The 15786-nt window shown below is 38.1% G+C and overlaps 1 pseudogene; it reads left to right on the forward strand.

The window, feature by feature from the left end:
- The first annotated feature begins 14194 nt into the window (after positions 1 to 14194).
- Positions 14195 to 14780, forward strand: LOC114026727 (annotated as a pseudogene).
- Positions 14781 to 15786: the final 1006 nt, after the last annotated feature.

A 15786-nucleotide genomic window follows, 5' to 3' on the forward strand; every position in this document is an offset into this window, starting at 1 on the left:
GAGAGAGAGAGAGAGAGAGAGAGAGAGAGAGAGAGAGAGAGAGAGAGGACAGTATGAGGTACCAAGGCCTAGTCATGAGAGTCCGGTGGCCCTTGGCAATCTGGGCAACCTGAACTCAGGCCCTCCTGTCTCCAAGGCTGTTGCTCTATCCACTGCACCACTTCATTCTGGTTATTTCGCTCTTTGTGCCATGAATCCATTGAGAAAGGGGAAAGAAAATCAAAGGCCTAGATCCAGCTTGAGCCAGGTTCCCCTACAAGGCAAGATCTCAAGATGCGGGAACCTAGGGTGTAGTTCAACTCAACTTAATCAAGAATAAATATCTTAAGAGTAGGAATGTAAGAACATTACTGAAATTCTGATATCACGAGGAACATTTAAGGGAGTGGCAGTCCATAGTACATTTGATATTAATAATTTCTGTCATATTAATAATTATATTAACAATTTTCTGTTAATGTCATAGTACTAGATATTATTTTTCCTATGAAAAATAATTGTTTTTACCTTGACTTTTCTGTCCTTAATTTCTACCTTGTTGCCACGCAACATTGTAGGGATATTTCCACACGCCACATTTCTATGCCAGTGAAGTACTTTGTCCATTGACTCATGAGCAAAGCACCACTGAATCATAAATCTTGAGCTGGAAGAGACCTCAGAAGCTATGCAGTCCAAGCTCCAACCTTTACAGATGAGAAAACTAAGGGCCAAGGAGTTTAAATGACTTGTTCAAGATCACACAGTAGTCAGAGATGAGATTTGATTTCTGACTCCAGAGATAGTGCTGTGTACACACTAGTAAGCATACTAATGGTGCACTCAGCACGGATTTAATAATTCTTTCCAAATTTCCCTTGGACACACTAGCATAGAGCTATTCCTGGCCAGAGAATGGAGTTCTGTGATTTCAAGCATTTGTTTCAAAATCTTAGTTACACACATAGGCTATCAACAAAGCACATGTGGAAAAACCTTGTCCTTTGAATACATGAGGTTTAACAAAAGAAAAAAAAATACTGATAAGAGTTTAAGATTTCCCATGTTTCCATTCTTTTTCTTTCTTTCTTTTTTTTTTTTTTAGTGAGGAAATTGGGGTTAAGTGACTTACCCAGAGTCACACAGCTAGGAAGTATTATGTGTCTGAGGTCATATTTGAACTCAGGCCCTCCTGTCTCCAGGGCCAGTGCTCTATCCACTGCACCACCTAGCTGCCCCCTCATGTTTACATTCTTATTAGAGTCTGAAATACGGCTATGGCCTGAAGGATAGGTTTTTACCTTAGGAGAGCAAGCTTCAGTCACTTTCATAAGATTTTCAACTGAGATAGCTATGTATAAATAGCCTATCATAACCGTAAAAAGATTCAGTGGGGAAAAAACAAACATTGATTTTATTGACCTATAAAGAGAAAGAAAGCTTACTTTCTACATTCCTTTTTAAAAAATGTTTAGATGACTCTAATGTTCTTGCTCTTATGTCTTGATTGTTGTCCCTCATGCTTGAAGAGGACCAAAATGACATCACTATATAGGGGTCAAGCTCCAGTATGTCTGACTGTGTCTGATCAGACAAATATGAGCTCAGAATACTCTACCAAAGGTTGGGCACAAATAGTCCATAGGAACATCTGGAGTGCAGATGTCTTTTATGTAAAAGTTGATGAGTATATGAATAATTTTCTAAAAATTTTATCCTGCCAGGCCTCTGACACATACTGGCAATGTGACAATAGCCATGTTACTTAATATCTCATTGCTTTAAGTTTTAGAGATGATGTTGACCAGTATTGGTAGTGGGAGTTTCCTCTCTGGAGTTCCCAGATCAATGAAATCAGGTCTGGTTCCTGTCCCTGTTCTAGCCCCATTATCCTTCATACCTCCCATCATCAATTTTCTTTACTTCTAACCCTTTATCTGAGAAGCATTATTGGAGGAAATAATTAAATTCAGCTGATCCAACCTACATAAATGCATCCTGATTTCTAGTTCTCAATTTTCCCAACAATTATTCCATTTATGATGCTTTGATTCTCTATCAAATCTCAAACAGCTATTCTAAGTCTTTCCTCCTCTCCTCAGTGTCACACTGTATTCCCACCTCTAATTTTGATCATCTCTTACTTTTTACTGAGTTGGGGTTTCGTGACATGATTTTCCTTGACTTCTGTACACTTCAATATTTTTCTTTCTCTTCATTTATCCTCTCTTCTCTCCTGCCTCAGGGGAGGACAAATCTCTTCTTTTAACATTTATTTAACCTTTCCCCCTATGCCCTTGCTCCCATCCTTTCCTGACTATTTTTGTTCCAATAATCATCTGTTGTTGGATTTTTTTGTTTTTGTATGTTCAGTCTTTTCCTATCTTTAGTGGGTCTTAGATCTTTGTCTGCAAACATACTGCGGGCTCCTCTAACCTAAAAAAACCCTCCCCAAGCTACCATCTTACTGCTCTCTTTCCTTTTACCACCACATTTCTTGAAAAAGCAATCTTTGCTTACTATCTTCGCTTCTTTACTACCCAGACACTTCCAGTGCAAGGGTATTGCTCAGGGGAATCCATAGCTAAGTCTATGATTTCCCTAATCAGTGTGAGATTACAGGGTATGGGTCTTCTTTTTAAGAGGAATCTAAGGGGCATCTCCCCATGACTTATATACAAATCTACTGATGTGTTGCTCATATGACAGGGAATCCAAGTTGATTGCTGGACTAAGGCTTAAGAGGAGAGACCCACCCATTCCCAGCCCAGACCAGCATACTTAGTACCCTAAACTTAACATGTCCAAAGTCAAACCATAATCTTTAGTCTCTAAACTTATTCCTTCCCCTGACTTCCTGATTTATATTAGTAACCCACGTTTGAAACCTGAGAGTCATCACTGTTTTTTCCCACGTGCTGCCAAGTGTTTTCTATTGCACCTCCACAATGTCTCTTGTATCTATCATCTCTTCTCATTTCCACTTCTGCTGACAATACTTCTTAGCTCAGGCTCTTAACTACCTCTCAATTGGAAGAGTGCAACAGATTCCTCACTGAACTTACTGACTCAAATTTCTTCCTCCTTCTCCATCCTAAACACCTGGTAAATTAATATTTCCACAATGCACAGCTTTCATCAAGTTGTCTTTCTCAACATTTGTCATTGGTTAACTATTGCTTTCAAATGATAAAAAATTATAAATAACCATCAACAAAAAATTAAATAAATATGGAAAATGAACATTAAAATCCTGCTTTAACCCCCTTGACCATATAAATCAGAACCAAAAGAAGTGAGAAAAGAAAATAAGATGCTTTTGTTTTATGTCTAGGCAGCTAGATGGCACAGTGGATAGAGCACTGGCCCTGCAGTTAGGAGGACCTGAGTTCAAATCTGGCCTCAGACATACAAGTCACTTAACCCCAATTGCCTCACAAGAAAAAGGACAGCTGTTTTATGTCTTTCTTCTATGAAGTCTTTCTGAAATTCCTTCATCTTTGGCTCTGTTTTATTACATGTTCTGGGCATCCTGCTCCTTCCTTTTTTCCCCCTCTCTACTTCTTTCATATCATCATATAATGGTGATTAGGATGTACATGCTTCTAGTTCTTATTTCTCCATGTAGTATCACCTCATATAAGCTCTATGTTTCATATTTATTTTTACATCATTGCAATATTCATTAATAAATAATAATTTATCCAGCCATCCTCCAATGGTTGGATATATAAATCATTTCCTTTTTTTCTTCCTTGCTCTACACTAGCTATAAAGCTATGAAGCCTTCTCTGACTCCTGATGATGGTGATCCATTTCCTTCTCTGAATTTCATAGCATTTTATCAGTGTCTCTGCTATGGGACTTACTGAATTCTTTCTTCTATCATAATTACTGGTTTACATATCTTATCTTCTCTATTATCCACTTGTGGTTAGGGACTTGGACAACACTTTTTTTTAATCTTTATATCCCCCGCTATGCCTAGTATAGTGCCTTCATACAGAGTAAATGCTCAATAAATGTTGAATGAATCTAACTTAAGGGGAAAATTACTTGTTCTTTAAAGAAAAGAAATAATTTAAATAGAGACAACAATGCTTCTTCTACATATTTTAGTAGTACCTAACAAAATCGGACAACTGATCCTTTTGGGGGTGGGAGGGAAGAATCATACATACACTTACACACATATTTTTAATACACCTGTGATTTCATTGTTATAGGGAACTTCAATAAGGAAACAGGCTCTACCAAGGCAGATTGGATTATAGTCTTAGAGAGTTGCCTGGAAGGGCACTGAAAGGTAAATGAATTTCCTGGGCTCTCCTAACCAGTGAAAACCCAGGTCTTTCTGCTACTCAGACTGGCCAAGGCTGTATACACTATACCATGTTGCCTCTCACTGAAAAAACAGTATCATGAAATACTCTATAGATGGTAAAGCAATAAGCAAAAAGGACCTAAGTTGTGTATAATTTTGGTAACTTTCTTTGGAGGGGAGAGATCTGGACTATAGAAATTATACAAAATGACCAAAAAAAAGATCTGGTTCAGATAAGCTTTCAAACTAATTATCTTTCTACGTAGTCAGACAATGATGAAATTAGAGTGTATTAAAGCACAACTATTTAAACTTATATATTAAATTAAATCTATTAATTAAATTATCATTAATTTAAATTATTAATAGAGTGATAATTTTAATTAATTAAATTTATTATACATTGGAATTCTATTCAAAAGTAAATTGTTTTCTTTTAACTAAACCAGGCTGGGAATAGGAGGGAACTTTCCTCAACTGATTAAGCTGTGTGACATCTGCCAAGGCACTCTAAAGAATGGTGTGGGTTGGATACTAATTGCTCCCTGGACAGTGTAGTTTATAAAAAGGAGAAGGAATTGATTGCTGTTCTTGCTGTCAATATAGGCATTTCTTGGGAGACCTTTATTTCCTGAGTAGTTTATCTTAGTAACAATAGCTAGCATTTATATAGCATTTTAAGTTTTGCAAAGTACTTTAATGTATGTTATTTTCTTTGGTCCTCACAACAACCCTGACAGCTAAGTAGATAGAATGTTGGATCTGGAGTTAAGAACCTGAAGCTGAGTTTAAATTTGTCCTCAGACACTTATTAGCTATGTGACCCTGGGCAAATCACTTAACCTCTGCCTGCCTCAGTTTCCTCATTTATAAAATGAAGATAATAATAGCATCTATCTTCCAGGATTGCTGGGAGAATAAAATGTGATTTTATTTGTAAATACTTTGCCAATAATAAAACTCTACACACACACACACACACACACACACGCACACACACACGCACATGCACACACGCACACACGCACGCACTATTATTATTCCCATTTTTAAAGATAAGAAAACTGAGGTTTAGGGAGGTTAAGTGACTTGACCTAGCTAGGTTACATCTAGAGGAGTCTGAGGTCATATTTGAGCTCAGATCTTCTTGACTCCTAGTACAGCTCTCTGTGTCCTATGCCGGTTAGTGGCCTTTTAACCTTATACATTTTCATAATACATCTACCAGAGAAGCAGAAAGGGTAAGAACACTGAATTCTGGGACAGGAGACCTGTTTTCAAGCCCCTGGTCCACTGCTTCTCAGCTGAGTGTCCTTGGGGAAAATTATTTAACTCAAGAACCTTACCATTTTTATATGTGGAGAGGAAATATGATTATTTGCATTACCTACATCATACAGTTGCTCTGGGGATCAGATTGTATTCTTGTTTATGAAGATCTTTGTCATTATAAAAATAACAATACTTTTTATAGACAGGTAGCAAGTCATGTATTTCCCCTTGGCAGATATGGAGGTATAGCATAAGGAGAATTAGACGTTTACCTTAGGGAGACAATGTGGTTAAGAGCAGAATGTTAGACTCTGCTGCGTATTACCTAAATGACCTTGGACTTCTCCTGTCAGTTTCCTTAAATGTAAAATGAGGGGGTTGGACTAAAAGACCTCTAAGGTCCTTTCCAAGTCTACAGCAGCCAATTTAAACTCACATAAGATGAATTTGGAAACAGTAGTGGGGACCTTGATAACTATTAACATTTTAATTAATTGGAAACATGTTAATCTTACATGTAAATATTTTGATTTATCAGGTTTCTTTAATAAATTATTATGTCAGAGCAATTGTCCAATTTGAAGGTATACTTTTTATTTTTATTTATTTTTAATTTGTGGAATAAAACAATAGTATAATAAAAAAGATGATTGTATATAAAACTGCAAATCTATCACATATAACTTTCTATTCCTTTTAAATGTGTAATAAAGTTATCATGTAAAATTTTTCTTTCTTCCTCCCCCCCCCCCCCAGAGATGACTACCATTAGACACAAATGTATATATATATGTAAAATCATTCTATACACACTTCTTTTTATCAGTTCTTTCTCTGGATGCAGATAGTGTCTTCCTTCATATGTCCTTTGTAGTTAGGTGTATTTTTTATCAACTGATATGCATATTTGAAGGTTGTTAAAATACTGGGTCTCATTATAGTTTTAGCCTCTACAGTGAACCTCACACCCACTTATCCTGTGCTTTTATATAGTAATTAAGGCTATAATTTAAACTCATATCATTTTAGTCTCATGGTTAAGGATTCAAACCTTGGGTTTTTGTACTATACTATACTCATACTAGGTGGGTGAAGGCTCAAATGTATCCCAATTTACCAGTCAATCAATAAATGTTTATTAAGCACCTACTATATCCCTACTGTGCTAAGTGCTGGGGAAAAAAGAAACAGTCCTTGCCCTCAATGAGTTTATAGTCCAATGGGGAAAGACAACACACAGAAGGAGCTGAAAAGCAGAAATCAGGGCAGAACCAGGGCATAGGGGAAAAGTCAGACAAGTCCCAAAGTAGTGCAGCCAGTTAGAAATGAGATATTCTAAACTGAGATCCTTCCTTAAATGGAGCTTTTTGTACTTCATGGCTCCACCCTCCAATCAGAAGAACAGAAGGTGGGGTCTTAAGGCTGATGGGGATGATGAGCTTCCTGGGGCTTGGTGGAAAAGTCAAAGAAGTCCTGGAAAAATAAAAATGCTTTAGGGATCTAGGGAATGTATGCCAATGAGGAAGTAAGCAAATTCACTCATATGTTGCTTAGAAAAGTCCACCATACAATGTGAGTGTACTAAACTACCCATTATGGCATAGAAGGAAAGTGGAAGCAAAGGTATAAGTACCTGGCAAGGGGAGAGCAGTCACTCTGATGTTACAACCAGAAATGTTTTCTCATCAGCTGCCAGTTGAATGAGAGCTGCTATATTCCATTCTCAGAGACTCCTCGGCTGCTAGTGATCTGGAGACACCAGCTGCCTTTGTCAGTTTTCTTGCAGTATCACTAGATACTTCTAGTAGTGCTAGAAAATTGTGCAGCAGCCATACTGGTACTAGACTTTGCACAACACAAGGGTAATTCCACGCCTGTGTTGTTTTGGACCCTTAAATATATCTTGCTCTGGATCAGCTCAGATTGGCCATTGTGATCTTGGAAAATGAAGGACCTAGGGAATTGGAGTAGGGAGGGCCTAGTCTGAGTCTGTTTGTAGGTAGCAAGAAAGACCAGGGAACTAGTTTTAGCTAATGAAATTGCTAAGGGAATTGGCTGCTCATGAGAACTAAATTAACTAGGCTATTACATGAAAGTATGTTTTGAGGTCTCCCTGTCCATGCAATCAAAGGAAGATACCTGGAGAAATTTTTTTTCCCCCTCCTTTCTTCAATACATGCTCTCCAGAAGCCACCCCGAGCTCCCTGAGTTTTTTTTTGTTTGTTTGTTTTCTTTTTTGTTTTTTACTACTTCTTCCCTCCCTTCTATCCCCCCTCCCTTTCCTTTCCCTTTTCCCTCCTACTGCCCATAGGGCAAGTTAGATTTCTATACCTGATTATGTTATTCCCTTCTTGAGCCAAATCTGATGAGAGTAAGGTTCGAATAATGCTCATCTCCCTCCCCTCTTTCCCTTTGCTGGAATAGATTTTTGTGCCTTTTCCTGTAATGTACTTTACTCTTGTCTGCCTCCTCCTTTCCTTTACTCTCAGTACATTTTCTCAGATCAGATTAATCCACTTACTTGGATCCATTTAGCCCACTTGATTAGATTTTTTTTAATCATTACATCAAAGTCAACCAAAGACCCACCCCTTTTATGTATACCCCTTTAACATGTTAACACGGTGTAATAACAATACAGTTCTCAAGAGTTACAAGTGTCATCTTCTCTCGTAGGGATGTAAACAGTTTGCCCTTATTAATAACATATTGTTTCTTTCTGTCCCATTTACCTTTATATGTCTGTTGAGTCTTTTTTTTTTTTTTTGGCAATTGGGGTTAAGTGACTTGCCTTGGGTCACACAGCTAGTAAGTGTCAAGTGTTTGGTTTGAGGCTGGATTTGAACTCAGGTCCTCCTGACTTCAGGGCAGGTGCTCTATCCACTGCGCCACCTAGCTGCCCCTTGAGTCTTGTATTTGAAGATCAGATTTTCTCTTGAGCTCTGGTCTTTTTATCAGGAAGGTTTGTAAGTCCCCTATTTTGCTGAATATCCATCTCCTCCCCTGAAAGATCATGCTCATTTTCGCTGGGTAGTTGATCCTTGGTTGTAAGGCTCCTTTGCCTTACCGAATATCACTTTCCACTTCCTACAGTCTTTTAATGTAGAAGCTGCAAGGTCCTGTGTCATCCTGACTATGGTTCCATGATATTTAAATTATTTCTTTCTGGCTGCTTGCAGTATTTTCCTTTGACTTGGTAATTTTGGAATTTGGCTCCATATTTCTTGACGTTTTCAATTTGAGATCTCTTTCAGGAGGTGATCAGTAGATTTTTTTCTATGGCTATTTTACCCTCTGGTTCTAGGACTTCAGGGCAGTTTTCCTTTATGATTTCCTTAAAGATACTGTGCAGGCTCTTTTTTTCATCATGATTTTCATGTAGACCAATGATTTTTAAATTGTCTCTCCTGGATTGATTTTCCAGGTCATTTGTTTTAATAATGAGATACTTTACATTTTCATCTATTTTTTTCATTCTTTTGTTTGTTTGACTGATTCTTGCTCTCTCATAGAGTCATTACCTTCCATTTGCCCAATTCTAATTTTTAAGAAATTGTTTTCTTCTATTAGATTTGGTACCTCTTTCCTCATTTGGCCAATTGTATTTTTTAGGGACTTGTTTTCTTCCAGTTGGCCAATTGTATTTTTTAAGGACTTGTTTTCTTCAATGTACTTTTTTTTCCAGTTGGCCAATTGTATTTTTTAAGGGCTTGTTTTCTACAGTTAATTTTTGTCCTTCCTTTTCCAAGCTATTGACTCTCTTGCATAACTCTCATTTCTCTTCCCATTTTTTCTTCTACCTCTCTCATTTGACTTTTAAAATCCTTCTTGAGCTCTTCTAAGAAGGTTTTTTGGGCTTCAGACCAGTTCATATTCCCTTTTGAGGTTGCAGATGTGGGTTTGTTGACAATGTTGTCCTCTTCAGAATTTCTGCCTTGATCTTTACTCTTCCCATAATAAGAATCTGTTGTATGTTTCTTTTTGCTCAGGGTGTTTGCTTATTTCCTTGCCTTTAAAGAGACTGAGCTCTCCTGCTGGGGAGCAGAGGGCACTGACCCAAGCTTCTTGTGTTGGGAGCCTAGGGCCTGGTCACTGGCTTTGTGTGCTGGGGCCTCAAATGTTGGCAGTTGGAGACTGTAGGGTTCTGGCAGCTTACCTGCTGTTGGACTGGAATCAGCCACACTGGAACTCTAGGGGTAGGATTGGGTAGTGTGGCCCCTGGAGATTTCCTGCTCACCCAGGCCTTTCCTTCCTTTAGCTTTCTTCAGCTCCTTTCAGAAGGATGTTGCAGGATGTTTATCCACCTGAGGCCCCTTGGAGCACTACTTCCCTTAGTTTTGCTGAGGCACTGGGAGACCTGATTACTGTAGAATGCAGAGGCCCCTAGTGGTTTCCCAAGCTGGTTTCCACTGGTTCCCCAACCCTCACTGAGGCACTCAGGGGTCCTGGTGTTGGTGTTTGCCTGCTGCACCACTTGGGTTTCAGGATCTCCTCCTGGTATGCTGAGGTGGGGCTTTCCACTTGCTTGTTAGGACTCCTCTGATTCTATACTGCTCCCCAGGGCAAGAGGGGCCTTTCCTGTTAATCTCTCAAGCTACCTGGGCTACTGGACTGCCGCACCCCATCTTTCTTCTGATTTAGCTGTTCCAGGGTTTTTTCCTAGGGTGATTTTTCTGGGCTTTCAGAGGTTAATAAGGGAGGGTAAGGTTTTGGGGTTTTTTTTTTAGCATGGGTTCTAAAGTAGAAGTTTTTGTTACTTCAAGTTCAGTGTGAGATGTTTTAGGTAACCATAATTAATTATTACCAGGAACCAAATAACAAATAACAAAGCTTTGAATTAAGACAAAATAGCAGTAAATAATAGTCATAATAATAAATAAGAGATATAAAGGGAATCTGCCCCAGATTCCTATGTCATCAGTAGGAGAGTAAACAACTCATACTAGATTTGCATCTTGGCTGGAGCATCTCTTATAGCTCTTTTACCTAGCTATGAGTTGTTTCCCTGATCTTCACTCAGAAGGTACCACTCCTCTCTGTCTCCAAAGCTAACATAGGTTTCTTCTTCGATAAGCTGTTCCTGAGATATGTTAGAGTTCTTTTCTACTTCTGAGGCTAATTTTTCTTCAAAAGGAATTTAAATAATCTTTTATTGAGAGAGTATAGCCAATATGCCTAGGGCTAATCAATGGTTTTCAGCTATTCTGGTAGTCAGCTGATTAACCATCTGCACACAGAAGAGTCCATCAATTTAAGATTTGTTGATTTTTGAGGTGGGGTGGGGAGGGAGAGAGGAGGTTCAAACTTCATTCCTTCTTAGAGAGAATTCCCCAAGGTTCCTTTGATACTTTAGGGTCATAGGATCTTAGCTTTGGAGCTGGAATGTACCTTGGTCTAGTCCAACCTTTTCATTTTACAGTTTAGGTGAATGAGGTCCAGAGAAGCAAGGAAAGGCAACAACTATTTATTAAGTGCTTATTGTGTGCCAGGCACTGTGCTAAGCACTGGGGATGCAAATACAAGCAAATGTCAAGACAGTCCTTTCCCTAAAATAGCCTAGATCCTAACTGGGGAAGACAACACACAAAAAACTGAGAAGGGGGCAGAGGAGGGGAAGTATTGCATAGGAACATGGTGTAGCAATATCAGATGTTAGCTAAGGCATAGGAGCAAAGTCTGAAAAGTCAGAAGCAGAGCCAGGAAGGGAATGAAGGCTGGCCAACCTGAATTGTTCCCCAAAATGGAGACTCCAGGAGAAACTCACCAATGGGAGAAGGAGGCTGGTATGGAAGTGGGTAAGGAGATAAGGGAATGGATGGATATTCCAGGGTGAGAAGGCCCTAGGCCCTGAGGGAAATTTCAGAGTCAGACTGCCCTCAAGGCCTGGTAAGTCTGGAAAGCCAGGAGCAGAATATCTCTTCCACTGAGAGTTCAAGTTTATTCCTCGAGTTCACATAGGTAGTATGTGACAGAACTGGGATTCTGACCCAAGTTCTCTGGGTCCAAATAAAACACTCTTTCCATTGGATCACTGGCTCCTTAGCTTGGGTTAGTAAACTTCTTTCAACTCTCATCATGCTTCTGGTAATTAGGGCCATGCAAATTGCCTTGAAGCTTTGACAAACCAAGAAAAAGCTTGAAGGGAGTGGGATGGAGGTTCGTTCCTATAGCTATGCCTAGGGTCATTATCCTCTTTATATTAAGATTTTGTGAAACTTCAATAATTATTTTAAAACACTACCACTTCCTTCAGTACAAAGCTGCTCAGAGTAAATAATTCTCTTATATGCAACCTTTCCTTTTTCTTCTCTTCGATGTTGGGTGCCCTCATCAGACCTTTTAACTTTAAGTCAGTTTGTGGAATAAATTAAGGATCTTAATGTATAATGAAGGAAACATTTTGACAGTCTCTGACAAAAAGAAAGAAAAACATCTTTTTCTCTGTGTGAAACATCAGCCAAATAAATATTTGGCTCATCAAGTTCAAAACCTCAATTTAAAACCTTGATGATGCTTAAAGAGCACTTAGCTTTGTTCAAGAAATCAAAAACGTGATAGAATTACTGATACTCTTTGTGATAGTTAAATTTCTGAAGGGAACACATATTCTTGATCAACTATAAAACAAATTTCTTTTTTAAAAATAAATTTTTATTGATATTTTTGTTTTTATGCCACCTATATTTCTTATTGTATCTCTCTCTCTAACCCCTCCCAGTGAGCCTTCTTTTATAACAAAGAATTTTAAAAGAGGAAGAAAAAAAAAGCAAGCTCTATAAAACTAACACATCAAGAAAGCAGGACATTATAAACTGTGTTTCACATTCATGGTCACCAACCTCTTCAAAGAATTAGGGCAAGGAATCCACTCATATTTCTTCTTTGGGGGAAGGCTTGATCATTTTTATTTTGTACCACTATTTTGATTATTTTTTTTGTTCCATTTGAATTACTGTAATCATTTTTTATTACTTTACTTTTCATTTCGTGTAATTATTTTCATGCTTCCTTGTATTCATTATATCCACCATTTCTGATAGCAAAGTAATATTCCAGTAAGATCAAGAATTGAAGTTTGTTTAGTTATTACTCAGTTGATGTGCATCTACTTTGTTTACCATTTCTTCGCTACCATAAAAAGTGCTTCTATGAATCATATGCTGTAGAAGAGACTTTTATTTTCATCTTAGATAAACTTGGAGCATATTCCTAACTGTCCAAAAGTAAAAAGGACTGCCTTAGAGAGGTAGCTGGTTTTTCACTGTTGAAGCTTTTGAGCAGAGACTTGATGACCTCTCTAGCTATGCCTAGGTCACCGTCTCTGTCAACACTACTGTCAGGAATCTTTTGGGATATGGGTCGGATTAGATAGTTGCTGAGGGTTCTTTCCAGGTCTTAAATTCTGGGATACTGAGATTTCCACATCAAATGGTATAGATGTTTTAGTCACTTTCTTTTCTTAAAAAAAAAAATCATAATTCTAAATTGTTTTCCAGAATGGTTGGATTAATTCACAGTGGCACCAACAGTGTATTGGCTTACCTATCTTTTTAAAGTTTCTCTAACCTTTACTCTTCTCATATATTGTCATCTCTGGTAATTTCTGAGTGTGAGAGGGAAACAAAGTTGCTTTAATTTGTATTTTTCTTATTATTAGTGATTAGGAACAACATTTCATATGGCTGTCAATAGTTTGTAATTCTTTTTTCAAGAACTATTTGTTAGTATCCCTTGACCACTAATCCATTGGAGAATGGCTCTTGGCCTTAAGTATTTTAGTTCCCTTTAGATTTCAAGCCCTTATTGGAGATATCTGATATAATGGTTTCCTCCAATCAATAGCTTCCTTTAAAAAATATAATGATAGCATTATTATTATATTATAGGCAGCTGGTGGCAAAAGTGATAAAGTGCTGAACTTGGAGTTAAGAAGATCTGAGTTCAAATTTGGCCTCAGACACTTACTAGTTGTGTGACTCTAAGTAACTCATTTAGCTTCTGTTTACTTCAGTTTCCTCAACTGTAAAATGGGGATAATAATAGCACCAACCCCACAATGTTTGAGGAACCAATGAGATATTTATAAAGGTGCTTATTTAAAAATATGATTCAAAAACTCATGTCACTATGTGGGAGCCAAATAAATGCTTATTCTTTTCCCCTCCTCCATTTTATTCTAGTTGTGTTGATTTTGTTTGTGTAAAAAAAAAAACTTTTTTCAAGTTCATGCAATTGAAATTATCAATTTTGTCTTTTGTGATATCTTCCATTTGGTTAGCAATGTTCCCCCTAGCCATACTTGTTAAAGGTACTTGATCTGGTTCTCCTTCAAATGTTTTTATTGTGACTCCACAGGGCACCATGATTTTCCTGCCCTACTTTGGACAGCATCCATTGCTAATAGCATTAGACTTGTAACTGGATTCTTTGTCTTTCAGACTCTCCTCTCTTCAATTCATCCTTCATGATGCTGTCAAAGCAATCTTAATGAATAGATCTTATTGGGCTTTTTCGCCTGCTCCCCGCTCCCCACCCCACCTCCCCGAGCGATGCTCTGGCTACATCGTGCTCACACAGAGCTCCGTGACCCAGCATCAGTAGCGCCGCCCCCACTGCCTCCCTCCTTCCGTCTCCATGATCATCTACCAGGACTTGATCAGCCATGATGAGACCTCCCACATTTACAAGATCCGGGAGATCAGATCGCGAACGAGCTGTGCCTGAAGGGGAAAATGGTCAGTAGGACAGAAGGGTACCACTGATGAGTCTTTCATCTGTGGAAATGCCTCTGCTGAAGGTCCTGAGGGAGAAGGAACAGATGCCACCGTGATCACTGGAATTGATACAGTAATAAACAATCATCTGCAAGAAACTAGTTTCACAAAAGGATCCTACAAAAAGTACATCAAAGACTACATGAAATCAATCAAAGGCAGACTCGGAGAACACAAGGCAGATAGTGCAAAACCTTTTATGACAGGAGCTGCAGAACGAATCAAACACATCCTTGCTAATTTAAAAAAGGATCAGTTCTTGACAGGTGAAGACATGAAACCAGACGGCACGGTGGCTCTCTTGGACTTCCATGAGAACGGTGTGACTCCATATGTGATTTTCTTTAAGGATGGTTTAGAAATGGAGAAATGTTAACAAATTCAGCTGATTACTTTGAATCACCTGTCATCATAACTGGCTGCTGCTTTTTGTCATCTACACAACATCAGGACTTGGACTGATGTCATCTTGAGCTTTATTCATTTATTTTTTACCTTGATTTATGTGGCGTGGAGGCATTGTTTTTAAAAACTTGGCATGTAACTTGTCTAAAATAAAACGCATTTAAACCCATTTGAGAGAATTCCTCATGGTCTAATGTTTTTTTAAGCTCAAATTACAGTGACTTGCTACAGTTGTACCTCAAGGATCATTGTAGAGATCATTGCCTGGTCTTAAGCTACTTTTCAGCATAAGACACTTCAGATAGACTTTTCTACAGTTGACTCTTGTGAAAAAGGGAAGAGATGCCCACAAATGTGCCAATAATATGAAGTGGACCTTTCTACATTTTCATTTCATCTACAAGCTGAAGTAGAGTTAACTCTGGAAGAGATTACATCCAAACAATAAAATGAAGCCATGTAAAACTATTGGAAACTGAGTATTGACTGAGTTTATTTATCAACCAACTCTAAATCCAGGTTTTTTACCTTGAGTCAACAGGGAGATCAAACACCCCTTTGATTTAGGGGATTGTAGAAAAGGATGCCCAGTTGGCAGATCATGTAAAGGGCAACTGGTAAGGGATTGTAATTATTGAATATACATATTTTATATTTAATTTCTTTTAAAAGTGAACCCTTAAAAATAAAAATGAACCCTTAATGAGGGGTGGCTTAATTTACTGATAATAGATTGAAAGAAAAGGGGGATGTGAGCAAGATCACTAGTGGTGAGTAGATTGTTAAAACAGATTTTTTAATGATAAAAAGTGGAAGAAGGGTATTTTTTTAATTGCATATTAATCCTTAAGGCACAGCGAAGAGAGACCTAAGGTAGAGAAAGCAATTAGGGAATCTCAAGATAAATAAAAAATTATCTTTTTTTCTTTTAGGTAAATGGAGGAGGAGAAGGAGGATTGACAAGCCATAACTAGTTATCACAGGAGTGTGGTTAACCTGTTTGGGGAAACAACAATAACAACAACAACAACA

The sequence above is a fragment of the Vombatus ursinus genome, unplaced genomic scaffold (assembly GCF_900497805.2).
Source record: "Vombatus ursinus unplaced genomic scaffold, bare-nosed wombat genome assembly UNPS02014841.1, whole genome shotgun sequence".
Lineage (NCBI taxonomy): Eukaryota > Metazoa > Chordata > Mammalia > Diprotodontia > Vombatidae > Vombatus > Vombatus ursinus.